Raw genomic sequence first — 10,842 nt, 5'->3', positions numbered from 1 at the left:
AAAACACGAGATCAATTAGCGATCACGAATTAATTTATCAATACACAATTTATATATCATTATCTATAGACAACAAAGGTCTAGTCTCTAATGCAATATAGACGATTAAAAGTCGCTTCCAACAATATTTTAATGGCCTCGTTTAAAAATTTACGACGATAAATCGAAATATTACTTGAAACTTATTATTAAAGAACATTCCATTTACAACTACGGTCAGTGTAATTTCTAATTGGACGAATTTGTCAATTAAGTAGTTAGGAATTTAAGTAAAGTTAGTTTTAAGCCGCTGAACTACAAGTATTGATTAACATTTATATTTCTACGGTCCTTTTGCTTTAAACAACAATCATTCTTTTTTCGTCTCTTAACAAAAATAAAGCACTCATATATGCCCAGCATTTACGGGATGAGATAAGAAATGCAGAAGCCATATAATAAGTCTTTTAAAGATAATATAAGTTACATGTGGTTCGTTAAATGGTACGGATAAAGATATATTCCGAGCAATTGAATGTACCAAGTATGGACGGCGTGAAGGCACGAATACGAGGACTTCATGAAAGTAGTGTAGTTTTGTTTTAGACTTTCAGTACGGGATGTCTTGTAAGTTTTAGGCGAGAGTGACTGATCTTGCCGAACTCCCCGAGACAGATGCTACACTCGAGTAAGTAGGAAAGTTTTATCTCGTTTTTAAACAGCTGAATTTTGTATATGCATTAAAGTAAGAGCCTGTTAAATAAATTAAGGTGTAATATATTCATATATTAAAGATACGAATTACGAATAAAGTTAAAAGTAAAATATCACTTCTTTATTCCTAAATAATTTTTATATTATTTATACTTTTTATAGAACAAATAAAAAGAAGTTAAATGAATTTTAATTTTTTATATATTTTATTTTTTTCACTCAGTCATTTAGGAAGTATGTTAGTAAAAATGCACGCTTTTGACTGCTTCCACGATCTGTATGCATCAGTCGAATTTCAAATCGCATGTCAGAGAAAATAGATTTTAAAATGGAATATTTTGAAAAAAATAATAATAATGAACAGTTGACCTTATTAATATCAGTTAATGAACATGTAAGTAAAGTAACGCTCTCTCTATTTGTGGTTTACTGCAAGTTTGGGTGATTCATTAAAACATTATTTGCATATATGTTTAATTGATATACTGATTTATTTAGATAAATATGCTGTGAAGCTATCTAAATACATATTAACATGTTTATCTTCTCAAACAAAGTCGGTTTTTATAAAGTTGTCAAGGCTATTAAAGTGTTGATTTTCAGTGAATCTTATTGTCTCTTTCCGCGCGACGGAAGGAGCGTCGAGGACATGCCATAAGCGCGGCGACTAACAACACCTCGCTCAAACGACTGCCGGAAGCAATTTGTCCCCTAAGCGAATGTTTTAAGGTCTACATTCCTAATAAGCACTTACTATTATCGGCTGCAGCGGCTAAGCAATTTTTGTGAGTCAATATTGAACTTGTAACTCTTGGGAACGATGTGTCCCTTTCAAATAAATCAACTGCTGGATTACTTGCCAATTCCAAGAGGTCTTAAATATCGATTTTTTAGTTATGACTGCTATCGGTTTCGTAGCTAATTTATATTATGAAATGCATAAATTACAAATCAACTAATACAAGTTTAGATGAACTTAATTTGTTCTTGTATAAATTGTTTGTTCTTAAAAAGAGGAATAAATACGTGATAATGGAGCATGCCAAACGGATATTTAAGAAAGAGGTAAGAAATTTCAAGCTTTTAGTGGACAATCCACTGTTACGGAAGACAGTGATTATTCGGGGTATTTATTTAGTAAATATTCGATCACTTTAACACAACGTTGAGAGCTGAAGTGCAAGAAATATTAAACAATGGAATACAACGACAGAACAAACTGGAGATGGCAGACATAACACCAAAGTGGCGCTGAGCTGACTTAGATTGGAGGTGTTAATTAAGCAATTAGTCGACATCTCGAGGTTATGCCACGACGTCCGCATGACGGAACTCTCCTCAGAAAATTACAGCAGCCAAGCGATCTTGTGGAGCCCTTTCCAAAACACACTTATAATATCTCTACAGCCTTATTTTATTTAAATGTAATTTAGTAATTACGTTACGCTCAAATGGCGTTCATGTTGGATTATTCATTTAAGCTTGGAATTGCGTTTAATAAGGCGGAAACTTTATTGAATCATTCTGACAGTTATAAAGACAGGCTTAAAATAGAAACGAAAAATATTTTTGATAGAATATTATTTCCAAGGCAGCTTGATGTGAAATTTGAAGCTACGACCAGATACTAACCCTTTCAAATTTCATTAAAATTATGCTGAGTAATACATCCCGCGTGATTTGTTATTATATGACAATATTTATGGTCAGTCGCGTTAAGGGAGAGTTTAATTTTCGCCCTAAATCATTAGCAGTGTCACCGAAATTTGGTATACGAGACTGGAAGGGAGCGGTTAATGTAAAATTTTTGTTGTATCACAGCTACGCTTTCATGATTCATTTTAAAGTTATCTGTGAAATTATCCTTTACCGTTCCTGATAAAACAATCAAGTGAATGCGGCTCCCTCATCGGTTTTTAGATTCAACTTTTACTAAAACGTTCTTTTTGTTTTCTATAAGGCCCAATGTAATTTTACTACATTAGTCCTCAACGAGAGAAATTTATTTATACTTTGACGTCGGAGTAGTCTTTGTCTGTTCGTATTGTACTAATTAGTAAGAGAATTCAAAAAAATCTTAGCACGTTAAATTGACTGCGAAGTTTTCTTCTCAGTACCACAAAAATTATGTTAACACTTTGATGTCTTCTTTCTAAAATTTATTACTTAATTTGACCAGGAACATTTTGAACAACCTGAGCGTCTTGAAAATATAGTTACTGAGTTCATTTTTGGCTTGCGCAAATATGGTCCCATTCTGAATTTTATCAAAAGCTCAAATGGCTCTTCATACGTCACCGGTTGGGTTTAGCCGTTCATTCTCTCTGGTACTGTTATCTCATGCTGTTAGCCCCTGTAAGCTTTCTATCTCTTGAGCTTTGAATGCTCACATCTGCAAGAGGTCTTTAAGATCTTTACTATTAATCATTAATTATTATCCTTATATATTTATATTTACATTATAACATTTTATGTTTTTATAACTCGATTCTATTGTGGCAAGATGTCTTTTTCTGTAGGACTTTCCAATAGTTCGAATTTTGTATATAAACATCAAACTCAATTTTTTATCAAATCTGGCTACTTTTTTAATAAATTTTCTTATGTTAATATTCATTATAACTATTTTTTATATTTCCCTATTCTACAAATTAAAGCTGTTAATTTTCTAAATAACGTTGTCGTTAAAACGCCATTATGTTATATGACTTACTAACTGATGTTACTGCTGGCAACATAACTTAGTAAGGAACATATTTTCTTTTGTGCATTGTATAATGAATCCCTATAATAATAGTATACCAAGCATATTGCTAAACTAATTAATATCTTATTCAGTAGGATAACAACATTATATTGATTGAGGGATATAATTGTGATATTGTTCACGATAAGCCTTATATTTCTGGCCATAATGTTATTGATCTTCTGCCAAACAATTCGTATTATTCCATTAACGGCAGATTTGACTTTGTTTGACTAAATTGTTTCCTTTTGAGAGTCGACTCGCAAACAGTATTTATAGTAACGCGTTAAAGTGAAATGTTCAATAGTGATTTTGATTTTAAAATCTATTTGTATTATGTATTAATTTCTAAAAGCTTTTGTAAATCAATCGCCATATATATAACAACGAGCTTAATATTTTGTTGGTTGTTGTCTTATTGATCGTAAGCCAAAGCCAGACGACGCGACGATGAAAAACCTATGCTTTTCGTTAACACAATAATGTATTCGCGTTCATAAATTGCCAACTATACTATCGGTTCTCGTATTCACTCGACGAGAATAACTTACGGTTTGGGAGCTGAAATAGTTTTATTGCTTTGCGTATATTTTATGACAGTTATCTGCACAGCTATAAACACAGCTTGCATAATAACAAAAAAACTAAAAACAGAAACTATCAAGACGAAATAATATTTGGGCGGGTATTCATTAGGGAGATTGTATTACTATTGGTTGGTGAGTTATGAGGTATATTAATGAGTAGCTCTTGTTCTCGACTTCGTTCGCTTGGACTAAGATTTGTTGTGCACGAGTAATAGTTAATATGACAAAACATTTTACACGTTTTTTCAGTCGGACAGAAAATCCGATCAATAGTTTAAGATAGGTATTGATGAATTGCGGTAGAACGAGAAAGGAAAAAAATGTTTTATGTTCTATAATTCCTTTTCTGCCCCTACTCGTTTTACTCGACTGCGTTTACAAAACGAGGTATGCGTTTAGCAAGTGCGTACTATGACACCTTGTTTAAATGTTTTGATTATAAAATAAACAAAAAAGAAGTCTACAAAACAATTTATTCCACGTTTTCCTTTTATAGGTTGAGAATTGATTAAATTTCTTCCTTTATCGTCGGACGGTGTAACAAAAGAGAATAAAATTTAAATTAATAATTCAATGATTTAGTTGGTTTACTTAATTTAAAATATTTATCTAAAAGCGATCCATGAAGGATTTATGATATGAGATTGATGAGTTCGATATTTATTTTTAATACCAACATTTAAAAATTTGAGATCTTTTGTATACACATATGCAATAATATTTGGTTTAAAAAACTATACAATATTTTAAAATATAAGATGAAATAATGAGTTTAGTTGCGATTTATATTAATGGAAAAATAGTGGAAAATAATCAAGGACAATACAGTTGAATTAAAAGACATAATTAAAAGACATAAACAGACACAAGAATTATTCAAAATTTGGATTTATTTGATGTGGAACTAAAAAAAGGAATTGAAATATATAACAAATTATATAATATTTAAATTTTGCTAAAACTTATCTTATATTCATGAAGAGAATTTCGTTTTTTAGTCCAAATATAAATTCCAACTTCTAATTCACCGCATCCGTTATAAGTTTTTAAAACACGTATTTAGTAAATTAAATAAAATCAATTTAGTACAAAAAGATTTCAGTAGCTTAATATGGAATACCTATATACGTAGACCATTGGCTAATTAATGATTTTATTGTTACATAAAATTCATTAAGGACTTTCATTACATAGTTTAGGTTAACTTAAAACCAACTTCATTGTATAATTTCAATGGGATAAAATGAAAATTAAACAAAGGAGACTTATTATACCTATTGGAACGGTCACCAATACAAAAACTTCAAATCACTGAGCTCACTGATTGTGAATAGAACCAGCAGGCGGTCACAAAAATGCCTCTGAATAATTTAAAACCTCCTAATGCAGATTTCGCAGTTCCTGTGTATATTCTGTAAGCTATTCAAATGCATTTTTCCTAGGAAGGGAAAAACAATAAGCGCGAGTTAATAAATAATGTCGTCGCCCTTGTTCCTGAGTTGCCATGGGGCGTTTGAGGGTGCGAGTGTGAGTGGCAAACATTAGGCGCATCTCAACAATAAGCGGAGACGTCGGATGCTGCGGCATTACTAGCTTGATTTATTCGTCTGGCGTTGTGTGTACTCTCCCTAATACCTTAAACCGTGAATGGGCGGCAGTGACCATACTGCAGTACGGACGAAAATGTTGCACTATTAAACTGTAAAATTAACGTTAATAAAATAAACAAAGCTTCATATATTTTTTTTAATTTGTAATTTTTTTTGTTGTATGTTGTATTATGAAATACCTGTGGTATTGGAAAAAATTAACTCAGATTCAGATATAAAAAAAGATAATCTCAAAATACTCTTCTATTAAAAAAAAATATCAAATGTATTAAAGTTATGGAATCAACAACAAAGTATGATCGAATTCGTAACAAAAATTTCTTGCGTCGTTTCTAAACGGCTGTCGAGTGAGACATCACAAAATCAATATAATCACAGTGTTTAGTAGCCCCTTACAAATTGTATCAACCCCATCAAAATTGTGGTGTTCCAAGCCGATATTCGCTCTTTAAAAACGAACGAAATTCTATAGAACCCCATGACGGTATCTGCAGTTAATTATCTGCGTGAGGGGATCAAGGGGGAACGCGGATCTTCCCCTCACTAGTCAGAGCCAAGATTCGAAGCTATCTAAACGGTGTGCCCTTGCAATTAGTTTTAATTAAACTCGATGGGGGGATTTGATCAATATTTCAAGGTTTTTGCAAGTTCCCTAATACAGTTTCTGATAATTAATAGCGACATTCAATTTGATTTAAATTAAAATTTAATATCAAATTAGGATATATTCATTGGCGTTCAGTTCAGTCGTATGATCTTAATTAGCTAAAAACTTATCTTCTTACAGTAGACAATGTTTGGTTCCTATTTGTTTCGACCTAACACGAATTTAAAATCATGAATTTTGTTTTTTTGATAAATCTCAGTTTATTATTATTGAGATGGCGATTGAAAACAGCAATCCGAGCAAAGCGAAAAGTCGAATTTCAAATAAAAAAAAATTGTAAGTCAAAATTTGTAACTCGTTCGCAAGAACGCCCAGGTGTTGTCGACAAGAAACAGAAGGGTGAAGCCTTTATGATGTATATACTAAGAGCGATGTAAACCATTAAGTTGAGTGGTGGGGGGTTGAATCTAAAGAGTGGCCAGCATGCAGGAGCAACTCTTGTTTGAAACTGATAAATTAGATTAATCATACTCGCTTTGACGGCCAGGTGGTAATGGAAACAAGCGACCTTTTAAACTGTGTTGACGTGCTTTACTAGTGTAGTGCCTCCCATTATGATGAACATTGAATAACATGAATAAAATACAACTTGTATCCTCCTTTGAATAAAACATGACGCGTTTACGTAACACGTGAGTTGAAGTTTTATATGGGATGAAAGGACTAATTATTAGACAGCTTTAATTCTAACCATCGCGATATATTACACATGTCGTGTAAATATTTCTTATTTCACAAATATTGTAGAACCTGTTATATGAGTAAGAATAAATTAATAAGTTGTATTGTATACGATTGTAATCGAAAGATAAATTTACATGTATCACGTGGGTTGAAGTAAAAGGTAGTTTTAAACAAAATAGGAGATACTTCTTTCTGTTAATGTAGTTTCGACATTTTTGGCTACACAACGGCTATATATATTTCTTTTAGTAAATCCGAATGGGCTATAAACGGTACAAATGGCGGAGACTATTGATTTCCAGTAAAATACCGCCTACTCATCAAAGTACTTCTTTAAACACACTATAAATAATAATGTCATAACTTTTTTGCGAATCCTGTATTTCCTATAAAGTTATTACCGATGTTTTATTTTACATGTAAAATTATGTTTAATAATAGTTATAATATTTATAGTGTTTTTGTTTTTCGGACAATTTATCATTAAAAGTTTTTGGTAAAATGAGATGCTCTATAAGATTTGCTCTTTATGTAAACATAATCTTTTATTCAATAATAATAACCCAACATTCAAAATATGTAACCTTAATCAAGTAAAAGCATCGCGTGTAAAGTTTTTACGGTTCTGCAGAATGGAGAATGTTTTAATGAGTTTAAATATCAATTTACAAGTTTAAGAAGGCCCCAGAAATGAGTTTCTATATAATAATTTATGTAAATTTATATAATTATACACGCACGATACTATGAAAATGCTAACTTCGAAGTAACAATTTAAAATGATGAGGATTATAGTTATTGTTTTTTCGTTGAACAAAAAATCTGATAGGGAATTTTCGAAGGAAATGTTAGGGCATTTCACGAGGAGTTTCGTCGTTGTTAGGTCGATGACACTGAAACACATAGGCTTTGTTGGATATGCACGCAAGCATAATGTAAGCGGCAAAAAATACTCTTTTTAAGGTACCCGAATTCATAACACGGACATGCGAGTTCTGAATGCTTTTTATATAATTTGTAATATTCTCAGAAACATTGTAAAACATTAAAATCTACTATTTTAAAGAACAGTGGGGGATCTCAATTGTTTTCTTTACAAATTTGTACTTATACCATTACAATTGGCCGCGGTTTAGCCGACTTATTTGTGTCTCTTGGTGAATTGTTGACATTTGTCAGTAGGTTTAAATAAGTTTGTATTATCATACCAACAGACAATAAGTTTACAAACCTAACAATATCTAGTCTGAGAGTGCTGCAATAAATGAGAGAAGAGCCTCTAGTGAAGTGCCAGCTCGTTAGGGAGGGAGCTTAAATTATGCCACATGTCTATGGCCACTCTTATATGCGTAACTTGCTTAAAATGTCACAACTACTCTTCCACAATTTTTTATTATTATTTTTTTTGCTAAATCTCTATTTCTTTTCAAACGATACCAGTGATAAACCCAGTATTTATTTCAATTGTAAACTTTCGACTTTTATTACTCCTTAAAATATTTGTTCTATAGAGAGTAAAGTGTGAAATGCTTTAAATAGTTTTTACTGCTTTGTCAAGTTTATTGTACTACGTACAGTAGTTAATTTAAATAAAACTCTAAAGTCCAAGAGTATTCCTATCATAAATGTTTAGTACGTCCATAAAAACTGAATATAAAACAGTAATTTTATCAATTCATACAACAACTTATCTCTGTATAAAATTGATTTTCTATTTGGATGCATTCGTCCCATTCTTTATAATTTACATTAAACTCATACAACTGATGTAATTACATAAAGTTATAACCAAAAACCTTGTCCAATTAAGTATAAATGGCATTGTATACAGGGTAGGTAAGAATATCCTCAACTTTCCCCGATGTCTGCGGCTAAGTCTGGCGAGGGTGTTGGGAGGGACCTTCACTTTCGTTTCGCGCAAACAGCGACGCCCGTTGACCTTTCTTGCTATAAAATTTACTCATTCATTTTGATATTCTTTGTTTAAAATTCAAAGCCTGTCATCTGGGACTGAGACGGTCATGATGTTGAGTATTCCGATTCTGTAATTCGAATTTTCGATTGAAATATTGAATATTTTATAGCATAACATTATCTTTCTATTACGTGCCGTACCCTTAATAAAAGCGAATAAAGCAAGCAATACCACCGTGTAAACAGTAATTCCCGAAATGATTTGCTTTCTAATCTAACGCGGGCATCGTGCGGACGCTCTGTAACCTTTGTGTCAGCAGTATTAAAGGTTTCAGTGTTATATATGTACCTAACACAATGGCAGCTGGTCATCGAGCCCGCGTTCCATTATGGAAATTGACAAGTAAAGGGTAAAGTGATTATAATCCTCCGTTCACTTTGGCAGAATAGTCTTAATTTAAAAAAAAAAAAACGACAAACTTAAAAAAAAGTTATGAATAGGAGTGTATCGTTGAGAAAATGTAACATGAATTTTTTTGCGTAATTGAATACAGAAAAAACGTTTTCTTTTCTTTCATATTTTTTTTATATTCTGATGTAATAATTAATTTTTATATTGAACTAAAATTTGTAAACAGACATTTTCACCCAAAATCATAACGCTTTCCATTGAGGATGCCAGTAAATTATACCACACCCAACCGTAAATATGATTGGTATGGTGCAAGCTAACGTATGGTTGTTATATGAATCGTATGATAGTAATTTGAATTTACAACTACGTTTACAGTGAGCAAAATCATGTATTCCTTTCAGTGAAAAAATTAAAAGAACCAACCACGGAAGCTACTGTTGTAGATTAGTGAATATTTATTTAGAGGGGCTAAAGAATTTAGAGCACGAAAAGATTGAATAGAGTACCATTCAAAATCGAAAGTCGACATCCTAAACAAATTGACCGAGTCCGCGTAGGATTAAAATCTGTTGCCTTTTTCTCCGGCAGACAATTTCATGTACCCACATTCTAGCTTTACATGTATGCAACATAGAAGACATTTTGGGATTTGCTATTGATATAGGAGTTTTATTAAATTTTTTCCTGCCCTTGAATGCCTTTGAAAGAGTCAAATATGGCATATTTTTTTTTAATTTCGAAGAGATTGGATTGAACGTTAAATGACATAACGTTTGCTATAATGATAACATAAAACCAAAATTGCCCTCGAATTGACATCGGAAATTACAGAGTATGGAATTGACGAAATTAAAAAGGGCCCTAAATCATATTCTCTAACTGTATCTATAGTATGGAATTTATGTTCGGCAAATTAGTCCATTTTAAAATGAAATTGAAATATAAATATTAAAATTTAACTCTTTCACATAAAATTGGAACTACTCTTTCCTGGTTGATTTGTATTCGTTGATAATATATTTCTAAAATAGGTGAGAAAAGAACTTTTTAAGTATGCAATCAAACTGTCAAATTTCCTTCAAATTAATAAAAGAACATTAGTTTTTCGAATAAATAACGATTATATTACATCAATGTAAAAATGTAGCTCAATAAGGATAATTTGTTTTGTCCCTTTTGTGGAATATTGTCCATTCACGGATAATAGTGTCGGCCAGAATCCTAAGCAAATTGTCGCTACGGGCCCAATGTGCGTATTATTTACCTTTATCGTGAAATTGCTAACACAAGTAGGAGACTTTTCGTCGTCAAAAAATCAGTTCAGCACAATACGTGCACTTGCAGAAACTTTTTTTTAAATATAACACATTCTAGTTGCTTTACATCAGTGCTGCTGACAATTTCTTAAAAAAATTACAATGACGTATATAATTAAAAAAATATAAAGTCGTTATATTAATATGAGGGGATGACTCGCGTTCAAGTAATGGGATTTGAGTATATTTCTCCGAGTAATTTCTCGGCTG

The sequence above is a fragment of the Danaus plexippus genome, chromosome 2, assembly GCF_018135715.1.
Source record: "Danaus plexippus chromosome 2, MEX_DaPlex, whole genome shotgun sequence".
NCBI classification, from domain to species: Eukaryota; Metazoa; Arthropoda; class Insecta; order Lepidoptera; family Nymphalidae; genus Danaus; species Danaus plexippus.
This window is presented reverse-complemented; position numbering follows the sequence as displayed.